Here is a 26,664-nt window from a genome sequence, read left to right on the forward strand (position 1 = left end):
AAGCCCAGCCAAAGATGCCCACAACTTTTAAAAAAGCCACCATCAGTACAAACAATAAACCAAAGATGTAGCTCTCCAATGCTTTCTTATCAGATGCAAGCTATTTGAAAGTGTTTACCATGTTTAAATCAATGAGAAATCATAAAAAACACAAGGAATAAATAAATAAATTCAAAAAAGGACCAAATAGAATTTCTAGAAATGGAACTAAAAGATGAATGTAATTTTTATTGTGGTAAAATATACCATATGTAAAATTTACCATCTTAACCATTTTATTTTTTAAAATTTTTTCTTGAAGTATAGTCAATTACAACCTGTCAGTTTCTGATGTATAGCACAATGTCCCAGTCATGCATATACATACATGTATTAGTTTTCATATTTTTTTCATTAAAGGTTATTAAAAGATACTAAACATAGTTCCCTGTGCTACACAGAAGACACTTTTTTAAAAGCTATTTTTATATATAGTGGCTAACATTTGTAAATCTCAAACTCCCAAATTTATCCCTTCCCACCCCCTTTCCTTGGAAACCGTAAAATTGTTTACTATGTCTGCGAGTCTGTTTCTGTTTGTAGATGAGTTTATAGTGTCCTTTTTTTTTTTTTTTTAAAGATTCCACATATAAGTGATATCATATGGTATTTTTCTTTCTCTTTCTGGCTTACTTCACTTGGAATGACGATCTCTAGGTCCATCCGTGTTGCTGCAAATGACATTTTTTTATGGCTGAGTAGTATTCCATTGTATAAATATACCACAACTTCTTTATCCAGTCATCTGTTGATGGACATTTAGGTTGCTTCCATGTCTTGGCTGTTGTATATAGTGCTGCTATGAACCATTGGGGCACATGTATCTTTTTGAATTAGAGTTCCCTCTGGATATATACCCAGAAGTGGGATTGCTGGATCATATGGTAAGTCTATTTTTAGTCTTTTGAGGAATCTTCATACTATTTTCCATAATGGCTACACCAAACTTCATTCCCACCAGCAGTGTAGGAGGGTTCCCTTTTCTCCACACCCTCTCCAGCATTTATCATTTATGGACTTTTAAATGATGGCCATTCTGACTGGTGTGAGGTGGTACCTCATCATAGCTTTGATTTGCATTTCTCTGATAATTAGTGATATTGAGCATTTTTTCATGTGCTTATTGGCCATTTGTATGTCTTCCTTGGAGAAATGCTTGTTTAGGTCCTCTGCCCATTTTTGGATTGGGTTGTTTGGTTTTTTTTTTCTTATTAAGTTGTATGAATTGTTTATATATTCTGGAAATTAAGCCTTTGTCAGTTGTATCATTGGCAAATATTTTCTCCCATTGCATAGGCTGTTGTTTTGTTTTGCTTATGGCTTCCTTTGCTGTGCAAAAGGTTATAAACTTAATTAGGTCCCATTTAAAAATTTTTGCTCTTATTTCTACTGCCTGGGTAGACTGCCCTAGGAGAACATTGCTAAGATTTATGTCAGAGAATGTTTTGCCTATGTTTTCTTCTAGGAGATTTATCATGTCTTGTCTTATATTTAAGTCTTTAAGCCATTTTGAGTTTATTTTTGTGTATGGAATGAGAGAGTGTTCTAACTTCATTGATTTACATGCTGCTGTCCAGTTTTCCCAACAACACTTGCTGAAGAGACTGTCTTTTCTCCATTGTATATTCTGGCCTCCTTTGTTGAATATTAATTGACCATAGGTCTGTGGGTTTATTTCTGGGCTCTCTCTTCTGTTCCATTGATCTATATGTCTGTTTTTATGCCAATACCATGCTGTTTTGATTACTGTAGCTCTGTACTATTGTCTGAAGTCTGGAAGGGTTATTCATCCAGCTTCATTCTTTTTCTTCAGTATTGCTTTGGCAGTTCTGGGTCTTTTGTGGTTCCACATAAATTTTAAGATTGTTTTTCTAGTTCTGTAAAAAATGTTCTGGATAATTTGATAGGGATTGCATTAAATCTGTAGATTGCCTTGGGTAGTATGGCCATTTTAACAATATTGATTCTTCCGATCCAAGAGCATGGGATAGCTTTCCATTACTTTAAGTCATCTTTAATTTCCTTAATCAGTGTTTTGTAGTTCTCCATGTATAAGTCTTTCACCTCCTTGGTCAGATTTATCCCTAAGGATTTTATTGTTTTGGATGCAATTTTAAAAGGGATTGCTTTTTTACTTTCTTTTCCTGATAATTCATTGCTAGTGTAAAGAAATTCAACTGATTTCTATATGTTAATCTTGTATCCTGCTGCCTTGACGAATTCTTTTATCAGCTCTAGTAGTTTTTCTGTGGAACTTTTAGGCTTTTCTACATATAGTATCATGTCATCTGCGTATAGTGACAATTTTACCTCTTCTCTTCCAATTTGGATCCCTTTAATTTCTTTTTCTTGCCTGATTGCTGTGGCTAAGACTTCCAAGACTATGTTGAATAGAGGTGGTGAGAGTGGGCATCCTTGTCTTGTTCCAGATTTTAGTGGGAAGGCTTTCCGTTTTTCACCATTGAGTGCTATGCTGGCTGTAAGTTTGTCATAAATAGCTTTTATTATGTTGGGATATGTTCCCTCTATACCCACTTTGGTAAGAGTTTTTATCATAAATCGGTGTTGAATTTTATCAGTTGCTTTTTCTGTACCTATTGAGATGATCATGTGGTTTTTGTCCTATCTTTTGTGAATGTGGTGTATCACATTGATTGACTGTCATATATTGAATCATTCTCATGTCCCAGGGATGAATCCGACTTGATCATGGTGTATGATCTTTTTTATGTGCTGTTGGATTCAGTTTGCTAATATTTTGGTGAGGATTTTTGCATCTATGTTCATCAGTGATATTGGCCTGTAATTTTCTTTTTTAGTAGTGTCTTTGTCTGGTTTTGGTATCAGGGCGATGGTGGCTTCATAGAATAAGTTTGGGAGTACTCCCTCCTTTTCAATCTTTTGGAAGAGTTTGAGAAGGACTGGTATGAGTTCTTTGTTGGATAGAATTCCTCAGTAAAGCCATCTGGTCCTGGACTTTTGTTTGTAGGGAGGTTTTTTAATTGCAAATTCTATTTCATTTCCAGTGATTAGTCTGTTCAAGTGGTCTATTTCTTCTTGTTTCAGTCTTGGTGAACTGTATGTTTCCAGAAACTTGTCCGTTTCTTCTAGGTTGTCCAATCTGTTTCCATATAGTTGTTCATAGGGTTTTCTTATGATTTTTTTTTTATTTCTGTGGTATTGGTTGTAATTTATCCATTTTCCTTTCTTAATTCATTTATTTGTTTTCTCTCTCTTTTCTTCTTCTGGCCAGCAGTGTTTGTGTAGAGAAATCAGCTGAAAGCCTTATGGGAGTTCCCTTGTAACTCACTCTTCGTTTTTCTCTTGTTGCCTTTAGAATCATTTCTTTATCTTTAACCTTGGCCATCTTGATTATAATGTCTTGGTGTAGGTCTATTTGGGTTCTTCTTACTGGGGATCCTCTGTGCTTCCTGTATTGGATATCTGATTCCTTCTTTAGGTTTAGGAAGTTTTCAGTCATGATTTCTTCAAATACCTTTTCAATACCTTTTTCTCTTTCTTCTCCTTCTGGGATCCCTATTATGCATAGATTCACATGGTTTATATTATTCCATAGGTCCCTTATATTGCTTTTATTGTTTTTTATTTGCTTTTCTGTCTGCTGTTCTGATTGGGTGACTTCTGTTATCCTGTCTTCTAAGTCACTTATTCATTCCTCTGGATTGTCTAGTGTGCCTTTGACAGCCTTTAGCTTGGCTCCTATCTCTGCCATTGAGTTTTCTGTTTTTAATTGGCTCCTCTTTATAGTTTTAATTTCCTTTTTAAAGTATTCTCTGCCTCTATTCATAGTCTCTTTTACTTTCTTCGGTGCTTTGATTACTCCCTTTTTGAAGTCATGATCTAGTAGACTATCGAGGTCTATTTCATTGATCATTCTTTCAGGGGATTTCTCTTCTTCTTTTAATTGGGAGTGGTTCCTCTGCTTCTTCATTTTACTTATATCTCTCTGGCACTATGGATTATGGAGTATCAGTGATCTACTGTGGTCTTGAAGAGATTTTTTAAAAAGAGGATGTGGAAATAAAACCAAAAACAAAACACAAAACCAAACCAAACCAAAACCAAAACCAAAAATATTTTTTAAACAATTTTTAAAAATTAAAAAAAGAAAAATTTTAGAAAAAAGAAAAAGCAAAATAAAAAATAAATTAAAAAATTTTAAGTGAAAAAAAAAGAGAATGTATTCCTGTGTAGACCCTGTGCCCCTAATAATTTTGTCACGAGGTCTGTTTTTATTATGGATGGTTGCCACATCTTGCTTCCCTGTGTGTTAGCTGTTATCCCTTTGATTGGGGGGTGTAGCCGGTGTTGTGGTGACCAGAGCCTGCCCTTATTGTTGAGCAGGGACTCCTTTTTGTTCTGTGGTTGTCACAGCCCTGACAGGGGCCAGGTCTGTTCCCCTTTTGTTGGGATGGAGGCTTCCAGACCTGTTTCTGAGCTGCCATGTGTAGTGGCGCGGTTGGAGTCCTTTAAGTACTCTTTATCGACTCTGCCCTTGTCTCTGCTTAAGCTGTGGGAAATGTCAGTGCGCTGCTCTCGCGTCCCCCAGGTTCTTTGCCCTCAGAGCTACCAGCGCAGTTACGCCGACTTCTGGGTCCCACACTTGGATCATGGTGCACTACTGGGTCAGCGCCAAACTCCGCCCCTGCCCTAGCCCTGCTGCGCGAACTCCGCTCGAATGTTCCAGAGGCCTGTGGGTTGCACTGCCGGTCAGCGCCGCTCCCAGAGCCGGGTCCGCGCACGGTAGGTGGGCTCGCAGGAAATGGCCGCACCACCCCTCACCCCTGCTGTGTGCCAGAACTCCCCTCCTTGCTCGTTTGTCTTAGAGGCGCGGGTCCACAAAGGCACCCCTGGAGCAGAACGGTCCCCTCTGCCGGGGGCTGTAAACAGATCTCAGTCCCGCCTATGAAGTTGCGGAGCCCCTGGGTATGGATTCAGGTTTCGACCCCACCTCCACCTAGCAGCTGCACACCAGTGAATATGGTGGCTGTGGCCGAACCCTGCCTCTCTTATCCCGAACGTGCCAGTAACGGTGCCCTGGGTCTGTGGAGACAAAGGCTGTGGCGCCCCTCCCCCCAGCGCTCGCCAGCAGTGTTGCTTGCTTGCTTGCTTCCTTTCTTTTTTTAATGGGGGACCCAGGCTGTTCTGTTCTGTATACCCTCCCAGTCAAGGCGCACAGCACCCTCCAGTCCCCTGATGTTGCCTCTGTACCATGGTCCTCAGTCCCCCGCCCGGCTTGGGCAGCCTGTCCTGTCCCACCCCCGCCGGTTCGCGTCTAGGGCTGGGGGTCACAGGGACCCTTTGTGCCCATTTCACTTTGTCGGTCAAGGGCTGCTGTGCACAGATCGGAGCCTTGGAGGTTCCTCCTCTGTCCTACTGACCTCTTCCTTGGAGAGGGGGAGACCCAGCGTTTGAGCGCTATTCCTCCTTTGCTGCTCCCCCTCCCCTTGGGACAGCTCCCACACTAATTTCCTTTTCCTTTTTTTCCCCTCCTATCAGATTTGTGATGAATTTTGTCTTTTGAAGAAGGTGATGTTCTGTCAAAGTTCAGCAGGTGTTCTGAGTGAATGAGTGGGTCCGTGGATGTCTCTCTTGGTGTCTTCCTGGGAGATGGTGAGCTAAGAGTGTCCTTCTACTCCACCATCTTGACCACTCTTCAGGAAAGGCCATCTTAACCATTTTAAAGTGTACAATTCAGTGGCATTTAGTACATTCATAATGCTATGCTATCATCACCACTATCTAGTTCCAGAACATTTTCGTCACTCCAAAAGGTAACTTGTCCCCAGTAAGTACTCACTCCCCATTTCCACCTTCTCCAGCCCTTGGCAACCATGAGTCTACTTTCTGTCTCTCTCTATTTGCCTATTCTGGACATATCAGATAAATGAAATTATGCAGTATGTGGCTTTCTGTGTCTTTCATTTAGCATACTGTTAAGTTCATCCACATTGTAGCATGAATCAGTATTTCATTCCTCTTACTTGGAGGCATTAGACACCCACCTCCAGGAGCTAAATACCAGGATAATATGGAGCTGATGTCCCTATACAAAGGCTTGGGGTGACCGAGGTGTGGCTTTGGCACTACTACACCAAGATGACACACTTTCCTGCCCTCCCGTTGCTGAAGGCTGACGGGCTGATGCAGGCTAAGCGGCCTTTACACAAGGGATGTGCTCTTGAAAACCACATTTCATGTTAAACCACTCTACCCATGAGGAATCCTTCTGCCTAGCAATCATCCCTTCATGAAGGAAGTAATAAAGACCTGTGGTCTTTATTCTGCTCTGTAAACTGAGGCAATGTCTAGCTGGGTTTTAACGTCCCTTGCAGTAAAGGGAGCTGTAATATTATAGAAGTTTCATACTCATGGATTACGTTTCTGCTGCCAGTGGGACTCATCTGTCCCAGCTATGGCCAGCAGTGAGGGTGCAGGGGAGGGATTTTCTGTTCCTTGAGGCCTGCAGGAGCCCATTCATAGCATTATCTGGTTTCTAATTCTTACTTCTTTCATCAAGGGGACTGTAGTCAGGGCTTTGGACGTTTTTCAGACCTCTATCAAAAGCTCCTAAAGCACCCCTGATAATCCACCACAGAAAGACTGGTGGGAAGAGTAGGGTGGCTTTTGAGGAAATGCTGGTGGTGTGATGTCAGTTTTTAGTAAATATCATAAATAGATTATTCATTCATGTCAGAAGCCAAAACTCTGGCTTTTTTGGAAAGACTAGGCATTATTTCTCAGAGATCTAAAAGGCCTACGGAGGCATCTCATACCTACCTTTGGGAGAACTACAGTTGTCTGTCATTCCTTCAGACTCTTGAGACCACATCTACACTGTCAAAGTGAGAGGAAAGCTCCCTGAGGCTATTGGCATATGTAGTCCTAGCCTTTAGAGAGGACAGGAGGGAAGGAAAGACAGCCTGGAGATATCTGTAACTCCTGGTGATTTTATGTGGCCAATAAAAGTGACCAAGTTCTGCATTTCCTATCCAGTCTTGGAATACCACGTATCCTTCAGGTCGGTTCTATGGAACTGAATCGTTTGCACACGAAATTCCAGTCTAGGGGCTGGGCCTCTGCTGTAACCAGGAGTCAAGGATAAAATTCCATGATATTTCTTTACATTCTGCCTCATTTCTGTGGCCAATGTGACCATCAAGCTTGTAGAATGACTGTTGTCAATGGCTACAAGCATTGATGCATCAGACACCACCACTAAGGATTTCCTTACCTAGGGCACCCTGGGCTCAAGTCTCACAAGGCCTGCTCCCTGCTGCTGCATTCTCTACAGGGCTCCTTCAGAGAGAAACTTTTCGTGACCTTCTTGATCCTATCATCTGGAAAAGTACTTTGCTTTCAGTCTACTTTAGGATGAAGGAAAAATTTAATATTCTAATTACCCTTGGTTTCAGCTACTTCAAATTCTAGCTCCATTCCCACCTCTTGTGGGAAGTTCTGCCATCCCCCCAGCCCGCAACACTCTTATTGTCTTCTGAGCTATTATGGCACTTCTGTCTGAACTATTTATTTAATTTATTTTCCTAATTGAAGTATAGTTGATTTACAATGTTGTGTTAGTTCCTGGTGTACAGGATAGAGATTCAGTTATACACATCTATCTGTCTATCTGTCTATACACACACACACACACACACACACACAAACACACACACACAAATATTCTTTTTCAGATTCTTTTTCATTATAGGTTATTATAAGCTACTGAATGTAGTTCCCTGTGCTATACAATAGGACCTTGTTGTTTATCTATTTTATATTTAGTAGCATGTATCTGTTATCACACACTGACTGAGTGTGAGTTACCTTTAAACGTATGCGGACACAAATGCTTGAATGTGTGGGTATGTGTGGATATAGACATGTGTTTCGATGTCTCGATTAGATTGTGACCTCCTTACACTTCATACGATTTTTAGTGTTCCTCAATGCAGTGCTGAGTTCATAGTAGGCATTCAGTCAGGATTTGTTGATTGGTTGGTAAATACAGAGAATTTGCATAGGGGTGGCCAGCCTCACCCCAGGCCCAGACTCTGCAGACTTTTGCTAGCTGACCTTGCTCAGTGTTGCCTCCATCCTGTAATCTTCCTCCCAGCTCACCAGGCATTCCCAAGAGACCAACCCTGAGATGGCCAAGTGCTTCCTAGGAAAGGTCTGAGGTTTACGTGATGGGCTTAGATGTGATTTGAGAAACCATTCAGCATCAGACTCTTCTCTCTGTCTGAAGCACTGTCTGGTGAGGCCCTTGGAATTCCTGTCTGCTTTAAGAAGGCTCTTCCATCCTGTCCGTCTATCCTTTCCCACTGTTAGCCTCCTTTTCCTCCTTACTCTGTGTGTGTGTGTGTGTGTGTGTGTGTGTGTATTCCAACTCAGTGTCCAAATACTGTGTACAAGAGTCACAGAGGTGAGCAAGGCCAGGAGAGAAAGAAAATATATAAGAGATTATAATACTAAGCCAAACGAGGCATATGCCACAGGAGAGGAGCAAAGAAATCTTATGGAAGTTCAAAGGAGGCAGAGTTCATATTTAGTACAGATCTGGAAACATATGGAAGAGGTGGAATTTGAAATGAATCTTGAAGTATGGTTTGGAATTCTTTTTTTACTTTTTAAGAATAAATACTTTTTCCCTTCTAATTACAAAAGTAATGAATGATTGCTGTGATAAGTTTGGAAAGTATAAAGAAGCCAAAATGATATGAAATAAAATAAACTCGCCCATCACTTTGTCTATCATTGAGGTGATAATGATTAAAGCATGATAGTCTGTTATTCATTCTTTCATTCAATCATTCCACCAGTATTTATTGCCAAGCATACATGCTTTTGTATTTCAGTGTCAAGCAAATTACTTGACACATAGTAGATGCTCAATAAATATTTGTTGAATGAGTGAATAGGTTTCAGGCCCTAGGCTAGATTACCAGTTTTCTTAATCATTTTCTCCAACGTTAAACATTTAAGTTTTTCTTTTCCCTCCTATGTTATAACCCGTGCATTTTTGTGCATGGATTACTTGTGGGAAGAATTTCAGTGGGGAGAGTTCAGACATGGGGGTAAGAGTCTAGGCAGATAGCTCAAAATGAAGGTGACACAGACAGAGCATATTTATGGGCCAGCAAATAGTTCAGTTTGGCTGGAGATGAGCTAGGGGAGACATGGGAGCCAGCGCTGGAAAGTGATAAAAGTTCTTCACGTTTGTATAGAAGTTCCTAATTTAAAAAAAGTGTTTTCATAGGGCGGGAGGGTATAGCTCAGTGGTAGAGCATGTGCCTATCATGCACGAGGTCCTGGGCTCACTCCCCAGTACCGCCATTAAATAAATAAATAAATAAATAAATAAATAAATAAATAAATAAACAAACAAACAAACAAACAAACCTAATGACCCCCCCAAAACAAACAAAAAATAGAGTGCTTTTGTGAACATTAATTCACATCATTTTAATGACATTCTCATTTCCACTTTACAATAGATGAGAAAACTGAGAATTAGAGAGTTTGAGTTGCCCAAGTTCACACACCTAGTAAGAGGTGGAGATTGACCTGGGTTTTGGAATATATGTTTAGAAGTTTGGGTTTTATCTTTAGAGCAATGGGGAGTTGTTGGAGAGTTATTATTATTATTATTATTATTATTATTATTAATAGTAGTAGTAGTCATAGTAGAAGCATTAATTAGTCTAACTTTTTATTTTGGAATAGTTTGACTCACGAGAAGTTGTAAAAATATTAGTACAGAGAGTTCCTTTGTACCTTTCACCCAGCTTTTCTCAATGATAATAACTGATATAACCATTGTGCTTTGTCAAAACCAGAAACATTGATATTGGTAGAATAGTATTAACTCAGTGGTTCTTAACCTTGGCACTATTGTCATTTTGAACTGGGTAATGCTTTGTGGTGGGGTGGGGTGGGCTGTCTTGTACATTTCAGGATATTTAGCAGCATCCCTGATCTCCATCAACTGGACAGCAGTAACAATACCTTGCTTCAGTTTTCACAAACAAAAATATTTCCAGATTTTACTCAGTGTCCGCTGGGGGTGGGCAACATTGCTTATGGTTGAGAACCACTGCATTAACTCAAAAACAAAACGTAATCAGATTCACCGTGTGTGTGTGTGTGTGTGTGTGTGTGTGTGTGTAGTTCTATGAAATTTTATCGCATGGATAGATCTGTGTAGTGATTATGACAAACAGGACACAGAACTGTTCCATCACCCTAAAGAAGCTCCCTGGTATTACCCTCTTCATAGTGCCCTTACTCCGGGCACCCGCTGATCTATTATCCATCTCTATAATTTTGTCACTTTGAGAATGTTATAATGGAATCATACAGTACAAAGCATTTTGAAACTGGCTTTTTTTCCTTCACTCAGCATAATTCCCTTGAGATCTATTTCAGGTTGTTGCTTGTATCAGCAGTTTGTTCCTTTTTGTTCCTTAGTAGAGTTGCTTAACCATCACCTGTTACTGACATTTGGATTGTTTCTAGTTTCTGGTTATTATGAATAAAAGATGTTGTGAATATTCATGGACAGGTTTTTGTGTGAACATCAGTTTCATTTAGTTGCTATAAATCCCCAAGTATGCGATATCTGGGTCTTACAGTAGTTGATTGATTAGTTTTTTAATAAATTGCCAAATAATTTTCCTGGGTGACTGTACAAGTTTATATTCCTACCAATACCATTAATAGAGTTTATTCACATCCTCACCAACATTTTTTTCTTAGCCATTCTGATCGGTGTGCAGTGATATCTCATTGTGGATCTCTCATTAAGAAAATTTGCATTTTTCTAATGGCTGATGATGATGAACATCTTTTCGTGTGCTTATCTGCCATCTCTATATCTTCTCTGGTGAATGTCTGTGCATGTCTTTTGTCTATTTTCTAAATGGATTGTATTTTTACTGTTGAGTTTTGAGAGTTCTTTATATATATATTTTAGATATTTTTTATTAGTTATGTGATTTGCAGATATTTTCTCCTAGTCTGTAGCTTGTCTTTTCATCCTCTTAGTGGGGTCGTTGGAAGAGCAAAAGTTTTTTTTTTAATTTATTTTATTCCAGTTTTGTTGAGATATAATTGACATACAGCCCTGTAATAGTTTAAGGTGTACAGCCTAATGATTTAACATACATATATTGTGAAATGATTGTCACAATATTTAGTGAACATCTATCTCCTCACATAGTTATGAACATGACAAGGATCAAGTTTTGGGGAAAGAGGATGAATTTGAATGTAGAGTCAAAATCTAAGAGGGAAATTAGCACTTTAATAACCTTTTTAAAAAATCCTCTACCCCTCTATTGCACCTTCCCCCAGGGTTTGATCCATTTTAAGGAATATTCCCTACTTTAAGCGTTTTTTATTTGTTTTTTTTTTGGGGGGGGGAGGTGTAATTAGGTTTATTTATTTTTAATGGAGGTACTGGGGATTGAACCTGGTTTCTTAAGGGTTGGGCAATAATTATATGACTGCTGATCCAAATGAACATGAAGGAGGTATAGAGATGATGAATTCTTTTTAAAATCTATGTCTACCCTTTAAAAAATCTAATGCTGGCGTATTTACATTGTATGCGCTTGGTGGACAGACAGAAGTAGTTTGTATTTCTGGTGAGAACAATTCGAAATGCCTGAACCAAAGTTCTATTTTCACTTATGGCGATGGTGGTGTTTTGAAGGGAGGCCGGGTGGAAATGAGAACTGTAGCTCATTTTAGCGGTGCTTTTATTTACCCTAAAGAAAACGATTTGGGAATTATCCTTTTATTCCAATGAGTGAAGGACCAGGTCCTGCTAAGGAGGAGTCAGAGCCATGGGCTGAGGTCTGTGCGTGGTTTGTTGCAGGCAGGGTGAATTCCAAGTGTAGGACTTTAAATATATGTTCTCTGGTATATACTCTGAGTGCACATTTGTTGATTTGGAACCATTTTAGAGTGCTGTCAACTCTGGGGGACTTCTGTAGTGGCGGGAGGGGACCTGTCATGGGCTGAGACATACTCAGATGAGATGGAAGCCTCCCGTGTCCTGGCAGAGTTCCCCGGAGTATGTTCGTCATACCTGTCAGCCTCCGTGTCGGGGTTGTAATTCCTCTTGTTACTGTCTCCTTTTTCTTCTCCAAGTCTGTGAACTATGGTAGTCTTATTGGGAGGTGAGCAAGAAGCATCTCCTCTTCCCAGCCAGCAGTGTTTTACCCATCCCGTTAAAGAAAACGTTTCCTAAGCTAAGTAGGCAATTCACTTATTTTAAGCATTTGTGCTCTGCGATCCAGGAATCCTCTAGTGCTAATTCACATAAATTATCCGGTTAGCTTAACAAGGTTGGCGATTTTTATAGGATGGATAAAATGGGGGAAAGTGGAAAAGAAAAAAAAAGTAAAGGTTGGCTTCAACTCTTGAGTGAAACCCATCACCCACTCTCTGGGCTGGTGGGAGACCCAGCTCTGAAGCCCTGCTCAGGTTTCTACAGGTCAGGGAGAATTTGGCTCCTGTCCCCGAGCATGAGGCTCCCTCTTTCTGGCTTTGCAGTGTGTGTCCTTCATTACAGGCAGGCTGGGCCAACTCCTGGGAAGTCCAGGGTGAGGGGACAGGGGTCTGCTCCCAGAGACTATGCCTCTCCCCGACAGGTCTGCCCCGCTTCCTGGGATTTCCACTGTGGCAATACTCCTCTGGTAGTGTGGGGTTCCCAAATATGGATCACAGGAGGGCCTCCTTCATGGATTTTTGCCATTTCAATACCATCAATACCATTATTTACTAAATTCTTTTTTAATCAATTTCAAATGGAGTCACCTTCTAACTGCAGCCTCGTACTAACCCATAACATCCATTGGATCACGGGTATGATGTGCTAGTTATACTCTTGCCAAGGCTGACCTTCCAAGCAGCAGCAATTAGCTTGGCCTGAGGGTCCAAATGTCAAACTCCTTTCTTTTTCATAGTGACAGGTGGAGGGGCCCCTGTAATATGCGCTCCTAGGCGAGGTTTACTCTGGAGCCTTTATCTCAGGTTCCATTTAGAAAGAGAGCCTCCGTGACACATCTCCAGTCACTTGGAGACAGAAGGTTGTACCATCCGCATAAACATTTGGGAGCCCAGTTGGGTTGGCAAATGTTTCGACTGGCAACTCTCCACTCGGCTAGGTTGCTAATGTGTCTGCTAGAGTGGGTGTGCAGATCTTGCAAGTTGCCTCCACGGAGGCTCTGCTTGGGTCCATATGGGGTCCTCCTTGATGGCTTTTTCCTCCAGAAGGAGTTGGTTTCTGAATGGGAATCAAGCTTCCTTGGGGTGAGACATACAGGGATACGGCTACCCTTAGAGATGACACCGACGCCCACTGTCATAAGGCCATAGTGGAATACCAGCATTCACGCCTGGCCCTCACACGGAGGCAGTTACAAGTGTGAGACTTTCCCCACCAGCACTTTTCTCTCCCGGCCAGCTAAGCATGGGGATCTCTGAGCAGAATCAGGCATCAGGAGATCAGAGCCTGCATTGAGCCTCTGAGCAGCACAATGATTTTGTTATAAGTCTTTCTAGTTCCCTCAGGGCGCTTTCCCTCATGGCCTCTCAAAGCTCCCACTTAATCTTGACACCTGCCCTGTGCCCTGTCCTCTCAACAGTCTATTCATGAAAGCCCATTAGTCCAATAAACACTCAGCACTCACGGAATTAAGGGTGCTGAGTTTATATATTTGCAACTGAACTGGGGGCCTTCTGGAGACAACCTACCCCCCTTTTTAAAACTGAGTGTTTCCCAAAGAGTGCTAAGAGAGATTATTTTGAGTGGTACATTGAATACATTTCTGAAAAAATAAACTGTCCAATGACCAACCCGTGTTCTTGATTCCTATTTAACTGCATTTCCTGGTCACAATTTCTTCCCCGAATTAGGGCTTTCGGTATCTCCCTATAGAAAGCAGAATGACACACTAGGTCCGTGTCGGGGCTCTGCATGAAACAAACTGGGTTTTGAATCCTGAGTCCATCACTTACTCCCAAGATGAACAGGCAAGTTCCAAGAAACTCTTTGAGCTTCAGGTTCCTTATCTGTGAAGTGGGCTGATGATTTCTACCATAGAAGGTTGTTTTGACGATTGAATCATAGGCAAAACACTTAGCATGGTGCCTGACACATAATCCGTGCTCACAGCATGTTATCTAGAACAACAACAAGAATAACAATGCTTTTTATCCTTCTTGGGATGTTGGTGCTTCCTTTAGTACTCATTGCTGCTGTTGCTATCTGCTTGCTGTTTCAGCTATTTGGATTCCAAAACTGAACCCATCTCTTTCTGGAAGGACCCCTGTGACTGGCCCTGTACTTCCAGGTTCCATCTGTGTCCTGACATTGTCTGGGCTCGACAATAGGTAACTTTTCCTAAGCGGGGAGAAGGGGCGTTGGGAAATGTTGAAGCCAAGGCTGCAGTTTGGACAGGTAATAGGCCAGACCACCCCAGCACCAACCAGGGCTTTGGGGCTCCCTCTGCTGGACAGTCAAGTTTCTGTCCTAAGACTGGCTCATGTTTTAGCTCCAACTGTACAATCAATTACAAGACTAGGATGAAAGGAGCAGACAAGTGGGAGAATATGATGCATAATTATGAAAACATACAAATATATGGCCGCGTACTGAGGGCTTATGGGTTGCCAAGTACTGAGCTAGGAAGAGGAGCTACAAAGACAAATACAGCCTGATCCTTGGCAGAGGAGACAGACACATGCGCAGACAAATGTGATGGGCGACCTAGAGACTTGCCTGAAGTTTGTAGTGGCACAACAGAGGGATGGGCAGAAGGAAGTACTGGACACATTTACTGGCAGCGGGGGAAGGTCTGTTAAAGGGAAGGGCTTCACAGAGGGCTGTGACCCTTGAGCTGAGTCCTGAAAGACAAGTGGTGTCGTCCTGGCTGACAGGAGAGAGAGGGTAAGAAAAAGCCGAGGGACCTCACAGCTTGGCTTAGCCATAAATACTGTGATAATTTACATCCAGGTCTACTGAAGCAAGTTGCAGGTGATTTTGTTTGTTAACATGACACTACTTTTAGGCATAAAAGAATATTCATGCTGTGGACTTTAAGGGCATACTTATTTCAAGTTAATTGTAAGTTAATTGGAAGATATGAAGTGGATAATAGGGAAATTTCAGTACAGAAGCAAGTGCATTCCTAAAGGCTGACTTTGGCAGTATTTTAGCTATTTGCCTTCCTGTATTTGTAGATAAGCGATTTTAACTGAGGCAAGTAATAATTTGATATTAAAGTTGAGTGTGTGCTAGGTATTTGCCACTTTTTGGTTGTGTGTTTCTCCATAAATCCTTTTAAGAACACCGCAAACTCACACAAAAATGTATTTATTCACTTACTTATTCAAAATACACAGTGCCAGAGATGTGTGTAGCCCAGCAACCCAATGACAACACTGTACAGGGTCCTTAATGAAAGAGGTACGCCTCCTGCTGTCCAGGAGGTGGTGGTCCAGGACATTTTACCAGATAGCTTCACTATTTTCAGTGAATAAAAAATTTGGTTTGCCTCACTGGAGGACAATCTCAACAGATTGTGGTAGAGTGGCAACTCAATTTCGGCTGGGGAGTGGGCATTGGGGCAGAGACAGACTAACCTGGGGCTCAAAACTTGATCGATATCACAGAGACAGCAGGTTAAAATGTACTGGCCTGAATAGAACTTTTTAAAAGGCATCTAAAATCCAGGTCTATAATTTTTTTGACCTAATCACAATCACTGTATGTATGTATGTATGTATGTATGTATGTATGTATGTATGTATGTATGTATGTATGTATGTATGTATATTGAAGTATAGTTGATTTCAGGTCTATGATTCTTGAATGAATGAATAGATAAGTGTACAAGTTGTAAATTGCTGATTTCATATCTATAAATAATCAATTTCTTTTAAAATAGGCACTAGATTTTTCAAGAGAACATAATTCTAGGAAATAAATGTTCTTTTTGATAGATTTTAGTTTCATTACACCACCAATTCCCCCAGAAGTCCTAACTGCCAGGATTGCTCTATCATACCCAGCTGGCCTCTCTGCTTTAAGATAAAGGAGAAGGGAGGAGGGTATAGCTCAGCAGTAGAGCACATGCTTAGCATGTACAAGGTCCTGGGTTCAATTCCCAGTACCTCTGTTAAAAAACGAACACATTAATAAACCTAGTTACCCACCTCCCCCCCCCAAAACACACACAATAAAATAAAGAAAAACTGTGCTTTTAGCAGGGTACAATAAAGGCAACTACAAAAGGGTCAGCAATCTTTGTTTATAGTTTTATTACTCAGTCTTTTTTTTAGGCTGTGATAACCCTGGAGATTTGCCAAGTTTCTTAGTGGTGACTGTTCGTCACTCCATCTGCTTTTCTACTTTCTAGCCAGCACCCTTCCAGCGTCCAGTTTTCAGTCCTGAAACTCAAATATTCCTCCCCAAGCCCCACAAATCCCAGGCATCCTGTTTTCTTGCCTAGCTGGGTGATAACCAGGCTCTCTCTTTAGGCACTCAGGGCATGAGTTCAGGAGAGTAATAAAGGCTTCTATGGGCCACCATATTCTTTCTATTCACCATATTCTCTACCAGCTTTGAGGCCTGGATTTCTAATCTGAGTCTAATTGTACAGTTTGAGGCATGAATTCTGTTGTGGGATTCTGCGGGCTGGTCTGCGGGCAGTAAAAGAATTTACCAAAGTCAAAGGATGAAAATAGGACAGGAGTTTATTAGGTATACTGCCATAGACAACAGCGGGACACAGACAAGAGGTGTCTGGGCACCCTGAGGGTGGTTGCTGAGGTCTTTTATTAGGGAGGGTAACCTCTAACTCCTTGTGCCTACATGACATTGGGCACAAAGGAGTCACAGGGGGCTTGATTGGCGTATGCACAGTTCTCTGATTGGTTGATGTTGAGGTAACAGGGAAGAGGGGGTCGTGAAAAGGTATGGCTAGGGATTTTGGTAGGGGATTATGACCGGTCCTGGTGGCCAGGCTTCTGGGCTTTGTAAGGTTGATCATTGTCTAGAGTAGTTAGTTCAGCTAAGGCAGGTAGGTATTTAAAAAGGAATGTTCTTTGTTACCTTTAAAGGGCAGCAACTGGATGCTTGAGTGGCCTTGGTGCAGGAATCTGCTAGATGCCTGTGGACCCCACAGGTTCCTGTCAACATTGAAAACTCTTGCAAGGGACCACATTCTGCTATCAAGGTTATACTCGTTATCAGTTTCTTACAGCTGTGATGTTCTGCTGTGGTGATGATCATCGTTATCAATCTTACACCTGAGTGGGAGTGAGTACCTTGGGTAAAACCTCTGGAGGAAGGTGAAAGAGACCAAGAGGGCTCTGGATTTCTGGAGAAGGGACAGGGGTGTAGGGATACAGAAAGCCTTCTGACAATAAGGCAAAGGAGGGGTAGTAATGCAGGCAGAAGACACTGAAGCTGAACTCTGAAGACAACACAGTTTTGCTAAGGTTGGAACTACTACTTCTCTTTTCTGTCCCATCAGCAGTCTGCCAAGGGACCTGAAATACCTGGGACTCACACCTCCCACACTCTTGCCTCCTCAATGCCTGGAAATCTCGGAGTTAGAAAAAGTAATTTTAGCACGCCCTCAGGTGGCCAAATGGAATACTGCAGCAATGTCTTTGGATGAAGGTTGGCGCTGTGGACAAACATCTCGGAACAGGCCTTGGTGCTTGGCAAGTTGGTACGTACCCAGCAGGGCAACTTGTGTGAAGATAGCACTCTTCCCTCCAGGGTGCCAATTCTCAAGCTGACTGGCATAGCAGCCCTGGAATAATCTTGCCAGGTTTATTTTGAACTCCCTTCATTACCTCCTCACAGCACGTTGTGGCATATAATAGTTTAATAGTTTATTAAAGTAAACCTAAATTATTTCTTAGATTTAAATATTAACTGGGGTAAATAGAGCAGACTTGTTTGGGGTCCTTAAATGTTGGTGACCAGTAACAGGGATCCTTTGGCCCATCCAACGTTAGGTAGTGTTATATCAAAACTTAGTTTAATCCCATTAACGTCTGTTTTATTTATCCCATTTCTTAATAACTATCTAAAGACTTTTATCCTTATGGGATGAGTCTCTTTAAAGTTTCCACCTTTTTGGGAAGAAGTCTCTAGACTTTCCTGTCAGTTTCTTCTTATTCCCATTAATCAATCTAATTAACAATCTGATACTTTTATTAGCATCTGAAAGACTCATTCAGGGGAGGCTGAGACTACAAATAAGGCTTCCCAAACCATTTTGTTTGTTTGTTTTAAACTAATGGAGTTCTTAGGTTAGCTGTTATGAGTTTTGTGTGTGTGTGTGTATGTGTGTGTGTGTGTGTGTGTGTGTGTCTACCTTCTAATTTGGTTTTTTAATAAGTACTAATAAAACAGCTGTTTATAATGAGAGCTCTCTAAAAGCTTACCAATTTAGAAGTTTCTCCAATTTAAAGGCTCCATTGTCTGCCCATCGACGAGTAGTATCTTAATAGCGACTCAAACCAGTGAGATGCAAGAGGCGTCCCCACAAGACAGTGCAAATGATGCAGCCTTCACAAGATCTAGAAAGCTTACTCTCAGAAATAGCCTAAGAAAGTAAAGGGGCTTAGTTGTCCAGGTGGACGCAATGAAGGTTAAGGTGATGAAGGCCCCTTTTGGGCTGGGACCCTTATGACAAATTTCCCTGAGAGTTGGTACAGCCAGACGAAACGATTGCTCAGAATCCCAGTTTATTTGACTGGCTGCCAAATGTACACTGCATGTGTATCTTCTGGAGGACAGAGACCAAGCTCCCAAAACATAGGGAAAAAAGCTCCTAAGATCAGATAGAATATTTGCATTTCAAAGATACAGGGAGAGAAATGCAAGTTACTCCTAGAAGGGCTTTTGTTTCTTTAAGGTCAGAATTTTGAAAAGATGTTTTATCCAGCATTTTCTAGCTGCACATGCAAAAAGAAAAAAAATTAATTTTGGAATGTCAAAAGAACCCCAATTTGGCCATTTTTAGGGCAATACTTCCTTTAATTCTCAAGTAAACTAGTACTTATAAGTATAAATTCTATACATACATAATAAAATCTTTCAACTGGGGTAACCCACTCAGTGTCTTTCAACTGAGAAAAATCTCCCACAGTATCTTTCAACTGGCGGGGGGAGCAGGTACCTGTTATGTACCACCAAATACAACTCAGGATCATCAAACAATAATCAGGAGATCTGAGAATCAATAGAGACTCACCAAATTCATCTGGACTCTCTGAGACTGCAAATGGGTACACGGGGCCTCTGCTGGTACCAAGGTTCCAGATAGAGGATAGAGTTCATGTGAAAGAGAGAAGTCTGCTCTGGGTCGCTTCGTGTGATTGCTAAAACTATCAACTGAAGAAAAATGCACAATCTAAAATTTAGGTTTTATTTAGGGACCTTACTGAGAACTATAGCCAGAGAGACAGCCTCTCAGAGAGCTCTGAGGAACTGCTCCAAAGAGGTAAAGGAGGAGCCAGGATATTTAAGAGTTTTTGCTGGAAAAAAAAAAAACCCTATAGTTGAACATCAAAAGGTAATCACAAAGAACAGAGATCTCAATGTACCGATTTTAGTGCTTTACTGTATATGGGAAGATGCAAGAGTCTGGGCTCATTGAAATTATTTCTTAGATAAGCATCTTAACTATCTAGGGCCAGTATTCAGAACACAGAGTATTTCCTGGTTTTCTCCAGCCTGACATCCTGAATTCCCTTCAGGGTGCACCATGCTTGGGGTGGGGGTGGGGGGCTTCATGTGGCGGCAGTAGCTTTTGGCTTGATGGTGAGCAACATTTGTTATTTACTGGAATGGCAGGCAAATTTCCCTTTCACCATTCTCTCTCTAATTGTAAATGTGTATATTTTTCTGATCTGTTTGAAAGTAAGTTACAGACACGATGCTCTTTTATCCTAAAATAACTTCAGTGTGTGTTTTCTACAAATAAGAACATTCATTTTTATAACCATAATACAATTATTAGAACTGGGAAATTAACATTGATACAGTACTATTTTCTAATATTCAGATTTGATTCAAATTTTCAAATTGTCCCGTAATGTCCTCTGTAGAAAATATAAACACAGAATCCAATCCAGAATCACTCATTGCATTGCATTTAGTTGTGTCTCTCTAGTCTTCTTTAATCTGAAATAGTTCCTCAGTCTCAGTCTTTCGCAACCTTGACATATTAAAGATTACAAGTCAATTATTTTATAGAATGTCCTTGAATTTGGGTTTGTTTGATGTTTCTTTGTTGTAAGTTTCAGATTATGCATTTAGGGTGGGAATATCATGGAAGTGATATTATATCCTTCTCAAAGCCCATGATGTCCCTTTGTTTTGATCACAGATTTTGACATATATATGTCAGAATAATTAATGTTGAAAACCACACATGCAAATAAAGTCAGATTTCCTATAGGGTTGTGGGAATTTCACTTGCCAAGTGAGACAAAACCAAGGAACTTGGAGAAACCATCTCCTTTCCTCTGATCAGTCTAGGAATACCTTATGGAGAGGGTGGGATTTCGGGAACTTTGAACTGAGACGAGCTGGCATCTTTCAGGGGAATATTTTAACATGTGAGAATCTTGATTATTGAGAACCCAGGTTATTTTTCATAATTCATAATTCTTTCTTGGAATCAGAAGCCAGGGTTATTGGGTTTTAGTCTCAGCTGTAGATTAGTTGCTGGGTGACAGTGAGGAACAGCAGGGTGACCCATTTCTTGGTTGCCTAACCCGTGAAATGACGGTCACACATATAGGAGGAGAGTTCTTTGAAAGCTTTGGCTGGAGAAAAGGGTAGAAGATTCCAGTGGCACCTAATTGAACTCCTTTCTTCTCTAGGATCTTTTTGGCTACTACTACTTTTCGGCTTCACATGTTTCCATACAGTTCTTGATTTTGGATGGGGAACTCACAAGTACTGGAGAGCACAAAGCCATTTATACATAGTCATTTATAATGGAAATGTGGATTTGGAAGGAATCACTGAGTATCTGTCACTGATAATTGAGCTTTAATCTTCCACTGGGTAACTGGAGAAGTTCTATAGTACTAGATATTTGTAGTTAGAAGTGTGGAGAGATGGTTTTTAAAATAACAGCAACAGTCATTATTTTCTAGACTCCGGTGTGTGGCTGGCATATGACATTTTTTTTCTTTGTTTTTTGTTGAATTTTGTGGCTATTTTGGGATCCCGTAAATTTGAATTCCATTAAAGTTTATTTCTAAAGTATTTTCTGAGCTGTGACTGGCGCTGTAGAACTGCATTGACCATTACCTAAAGATGTGGAGTGCTTTTGGCCACTGACCTTTTAAATGTCATAACAGCCTGATTGAATATTTGACTCCTTATAATTGTGCTCCCTCGCACTATGTCTATAATCTTGAACTTTTAATTTTCTGATGTTATGTAATGTTTAATCAGGTATGACTGTCATAATGACGCAATGTAATTTTCCAGTCTTTGCAGAAATGTTTTCATAGTTTAAATAGAAGCTGTTATCATTTCAATCTAGAAAGGGACTTTTTACATCAAAGACCAGAATAAAACCACAGAAGACTAGAGAGTGGGAAGGGATAAATTTGGGAGTTTGAGATTTGCAAAGGTTAACCACTGTATATAAAAACAGATTAAAAAAAACCACATTTCTTCTGTATAGCACAGAGAACTATATTCAATATCTTATAATAACCTTTAATGAAAAAATATGGAAACGAATATATATATATATATACACACACACACACACACACATACATATATAATACATATATATGCATGACCGGAACATTATGCTGTATACCAGAAATTGACACATTGTAACTGACTATACTTCTATAAAAATAAACAATAAAAAATAAAAAACAGTTTCTAAGAAATTGTTTTGAACAGCTATTGAGCTGCACAAGGCCTCATAAGTAGAATGAGGCATTAAGCATTTATAAAGTTTAAACAGTTTTACCAACATATAAAAATATAATAAACTATTTGTTTTAAGATTAAATGAAGAGAAAAACTGATATTATCAACATTTATACTACTTGTTCCTACTATGCATTATGGAAAATTTGCCAGCATTGCTTGTAGACTAAGAGGAAAAATAAAGTTTACTTGTTTATGTGAAAAACAAACCCAAGCAAACTAAAAGAGATTTCCATTGGATGGGCAATGAATACTTCCCTGATAAAGGACCTGGTTTATATATTTAGTAAATTTATTTAATGATAATAAATATTAGTATTAAGTTGATTTATTTAATAAATTTACTGTTCTGTGCCAAGCATTGTGAGTTTTGGTGCATAATATGATAAAGTACAGATAAGACAGACAAATAAAGGAATATTTACAGTACAGGGTATGTAGCAATAGGGTAAATATGGGAAGCTTTGATACCTCATCTGATATTGGGGGTCCAGGGAAAATTTTGTGGAGGAAGTGATGTCCAATCTATCCTATCCATCATCAAGTTTTGTCTACTCTACCTCCCCCTCAAAACACATCCCCAAATCCAACCACCTCTCTTTAGCTCCACTGTCTCACTCCTAGTGGGACATCATCATCACCTGCAATATCTACCGATCCCCACTAGACTACAAGTTTCAAGAGGACAAACATTTTTGTCTGTTTTGTTTGAGGAGAGATCTCAGATCGTACCTGTCATGTAGTGGCGGGGGGGGGGTCAATACATATTCCTGAATGAATAAATGGTCTCTTGTCTTACACTGTTGGCTCACTACAATTCAGCAGCCAAAGTGATACTTTAAAAAATGCCATTGTTTCATCTCCCATCGCTCCCATCTTCCTCACCTTTCTATGTTTTCCAGTAGTTCTGAAATAGTTAGTTTGAATTTTTCAGTTCTTGCCACATTCCTGCTTCTCACGTGTTCATTGGGCAAACTCCTTTTAATCCTAAGAGTACAGGTCAAATACTCCTGTGTTCATGAGCTTATTATCATGTGAGGAAGATAGACATCAAACAACTAAAGAGGTTAATAAAATAATTTCAAAAGTGATAAGTGACAGGATAAAACAAAACAAGGTTAGTTGAAAGAGGCATGGACAGTGCAATAGAGTAGACTTCTCTAAGAGGTGACATGTGAGCTGACTCCTAAATGGTTTGAAGGAGCCAGGCAAGCAAAGATCTGGGGGAAGAACATTTCAGGACAGAGGAAACAGAAAATGCAAATACTTTGAAGGAAAGGAATAGTTTGAGGATGGAACAAAATAAGCATGAAAGATGGTGGTAGACATAGGCCAAATCTTGGAGAATCTTTTAGTTATAGTAAGGAATTCAGATTTTATTTATTTTTTATTTAAAATTTTTTATTTTTATTTTTTAATTTTTCAAATTTCCCTGTGCTATACAGTATAATCTTGTTTATCTATTCTGCATATGCCTGTCAGTATCTGCAAATTTTGAAATCCCATTCTGTCCCTTCCCACCCCCCGCCCCCTTGGCAACCACAAGTTTGTATTCTATGTCTATGAGTCTGTTTCTGTTTTGTATTTATGTTCTTTTTTTTTTTTTTAAGATTCCACATATGAGCAATCTCATATGGTATTTTTCTTTCTCTTTCTGGCTAACTTCACTTAGAATTACAACCTCCAGGTCCATCCATGTTGCTGCAAATGGCATTATTTTATTCTTTTTTATGGCTGAATAGTATTCCATTGTATAAATATACCACAATTGCTTTATCCAGTCATCTGTCGATGGATAGTTAGGCTGTTTCCATGTCTTGGCTATTGTAAATAGTGCTGCTATGAACATTGGGGTGCAGGTGTCTTTTCAAATTAACTTTCCCTCTGGATATATACCCATGAGTGGGATTGCTGGATCATATCATAAGTCTATTTTAGTCTTTTGAGGAATCTCCATACTGTTTTTCATAATGTCTGCATGAAACTACATTCCCACCAGCAGTGTGGGAATGTAGTTTTCTCCACAGCCTCTCCAGCGTTTACTGTTTGTGGACCTTTGAATGATGGCCATTCTGACTGGTGTGAGGTGATACCTCATTGTAGTTTTTATTTGCATTTCCCCGATAATCAGTGATATTGAGCACTTTTTTTAATATGCTTATTGGCCATTTGTATGTCTTCATTGGAGAATTGCTTGTTTAGATCTTCTGCCCACTTTTGGATTGGGTTATTTTTTTTTATGTTATTAAGTTGTATGAGCTATTTATATATTCTGGAAATTAAGCCTTTGTCGGTTTCATCTTTTGCAAATATTTTCTCCCATTCTAGGTTGTCTTTTTGTTTTGCTTATAGTTTCTTTTGCTGTGCAAAGGCTTATAAGTTTAATTAGGTCCCATTTGTTTATTTTTGCTTTTATTTCTGTCTGTCATTTGTTATGCAGGTTTACAGGGTACACTTTGTTGACACTGCCCTTGTCCACACCTCAGCCGTGGGAATGTCAGCAACCTGCTCTGGTGACCTCCAGGTTCTGCACCCACCGAACCACCAGTGTAGATCCACTGATGTCAGGCACTAGGACCCTCTGTAGTGTGCATACAGTCACACACCTGGATCCACCATGCACCACAGTGTCACCACAAACCCCAGCCCTGTGTCCACATTCAGCATGCAGGCCTGTTGTTAACACCCGTCCCACCCCGTGGTGTGACAGAACTAGTTCTGCTCATTTGTCTCAGAGGTGTGGATCCACACAGGCAACAGAGGAGCAAATCTACCCCTGCTGCCTGGAGCTAGAATCAAATCTCAGTCCCACCTGTGACGTTGCAGGACCCCTGGGTATGGAGTCAGATTTCAGCCCTGCCTCTGCCAGGCGCACACCAGCGATTGTGCCCCTCTAGAGCAAGCCAAGAAGATGGCTTTGTCTGAACCCTGCCTCTCTTCTCTCGAGAATGTGTGCACCAACAGTGGTACTGAGCAACACCCTCTGGGCTAGTGGAGCTGGCTGCTATGACCCGGCTGTGTTGTGCCCCTCCTCCCATGCGCTCCAGCCGTGATGCTCTCTTTCGGGGACCCAAGCTGATTTGTGCTCTCTCCCAGCCTCATCCTGTACTACACTCCAGCCCCCTGAGGCTGCCTCTGTGCAGTCAGCCCTGGGCATTCCCATGGAAGCCTGAGCTCCAGCAGCCCATCCCGGCCTACCCCCACTGTCTCGCATCTTGGACTGGATCACAGGGACCCTTTGTGCTGGTTTCCCTCAGTTCTGTCTTCCAAGTGGCTGATGCTTTCTCCTCCAAACCTCCAAAGGTCCCTTTCTGTCCCCACTGACCTCCCTGCTGGAGAGGGGGCTTCCCAGAGTGAGGGTGCTTTTCCTCCTTTGCTGCTCCCTTCCTGAGGGACAGGTCCCGCACCGATTTCCTTTTTCTTTTTTTTTTTTAAACCTATTTTTGTGAGAATTCTCCTTGTATTTCTGAAGTAAGAGATATTCTGCCAGAGTTCAGTAGGTATTCTGTGTGAATTGTTCTGTATGTAGTTGTAGTTTTTGGTATATTCATTAGAGAAGGGGAGCTATGCACCCTTCTACTCCATCATCTTGTCAGTCTCTCTCAAATTTTACTTTGAATGTTACTGAAAACTTGCAACCATCCCATTACAGGTAGAATAAAACCGAAATTCTTTGCTATGGCTTCCCAACCCTACATGATCTTCCTCTTCATCAACTTCTTTTCCACCACTCTATGTCCAACCATACTGATCTTATTTTTGTTCCTTGAACATGTCAAGCTTGTCCCTGCCTCAGGACCTTTGCACTTACTATTTCTCTGTCTGGATCTTCCTATGACTGACTACTTCTCATCGATTAAGGTTCAGCTAAAAATATCATTTCCTCAGGGAGACCTCTGGCTGTATAAGTTTCCTAGGGCTGCCATAACAAATGACCACAATTGGTTTAAAAACAACAGAAAATTATTCTCATAGTTCTGGAGGCTGGAAATCTAAAATCTAAGTGTCAGCAAGGCTGAGCTTCCCTGAAGGCTCTAGGGGAGAATTCTTCCTTCCCTCTTCCAATTTCTGGTGGCTCCAGGTGCCCTTGGCTTATGACACCACCACTCCAGTCTCTGCCTCTGTCTTCACATGGGTTTTCACACGGCCTTCTTCTGTGCCTGTGTCTTCTTTTCTGTCTCTTATAAGGGGGCCTCATCATTGGATTTAGAACCCACCTTAATCCTGAATGATCTCATCTTGATATCTTTACCTAAATTACATCTGCAAAGAATCTTATTCCAAATAAGGTCACATCCTGAGGTTCTAGATGGACGTAGTTTTAGGAGATCACCATTCAATCCACTATAGTTGCCATTCAATTTAAGTCAGCCATTTAGTCACTACCTAGCACATCACCATGCTTGACTCATTATCTAAAAGTATCTTGTTTATTTATTTTTCTTATTTATTGTCTTTCTCCTCTAGACTAGAAGCTCTTTGGGGGCATGTACCTTGTTTGTCTTGCTCACTATTGTATCTCAACTGCCCAGTGTATGGCAGACTTTCAGTAAATATTTGTTGAATGATTGAATGAAGAAATGAAAAAATTAAGATCCCTC

At 40.6% G+C, this 26,664-nt stretch overlaps 1 protein-coding gene and 1 non-coding gene across 2 annotated transcripts in view; both read left to right on the plus strand.

Annotated features, from left to right (window-relative positions):
- Positions 1 to 9,319: 9,319 nt before the first annotated feature.
- Positions 9,320 to 9,396, plus strand: TRNAD-AUC (transfer RNA aspartic acid (anticodon AUC)). The gene has a single exon. It is a non-coding gene; the product is annotated as a tRNA-Asp (tRNA).
- Positions 9,397 to 17,346: 7,950 nt separating this feature from the next.
- The window catches only part of IL1RAPL2 (interleukin 1 receptor accessory protein like 2), a 1,161,988-nt gene continuing 1,152,670 nt past the window's right edge, over positions 17,347 to 26,664 (plus strand). The window contains exons 1-2 of the mRNA XM_064482665.1: positions 17,347 to 17,392; positions 17,610 to 17,810. The gene's annotated coding sequence lies outside the window, so the exon portion shown is untranslated. The remainder of the gene's footprint in view (positions 17,393 to 17,609; positions 17,811 to 26,664) is intronic.

The sequence above is a fragment of the Camelus dromedarius genome, chromosome X (assembly GCF_036321535.1).
Source record: "Camelus dromedarius isolate mCamDro1 chromosome X, mCamDro1.pat, whole genome shotgun sequence".
NCBI classification, from domain to species: domain Eukaryota; kingdom Metazoa; phylum Chordata; class Mammalia; order Artiodactyla; family Camelidae; genus Camelus; species Camelus dromedarius.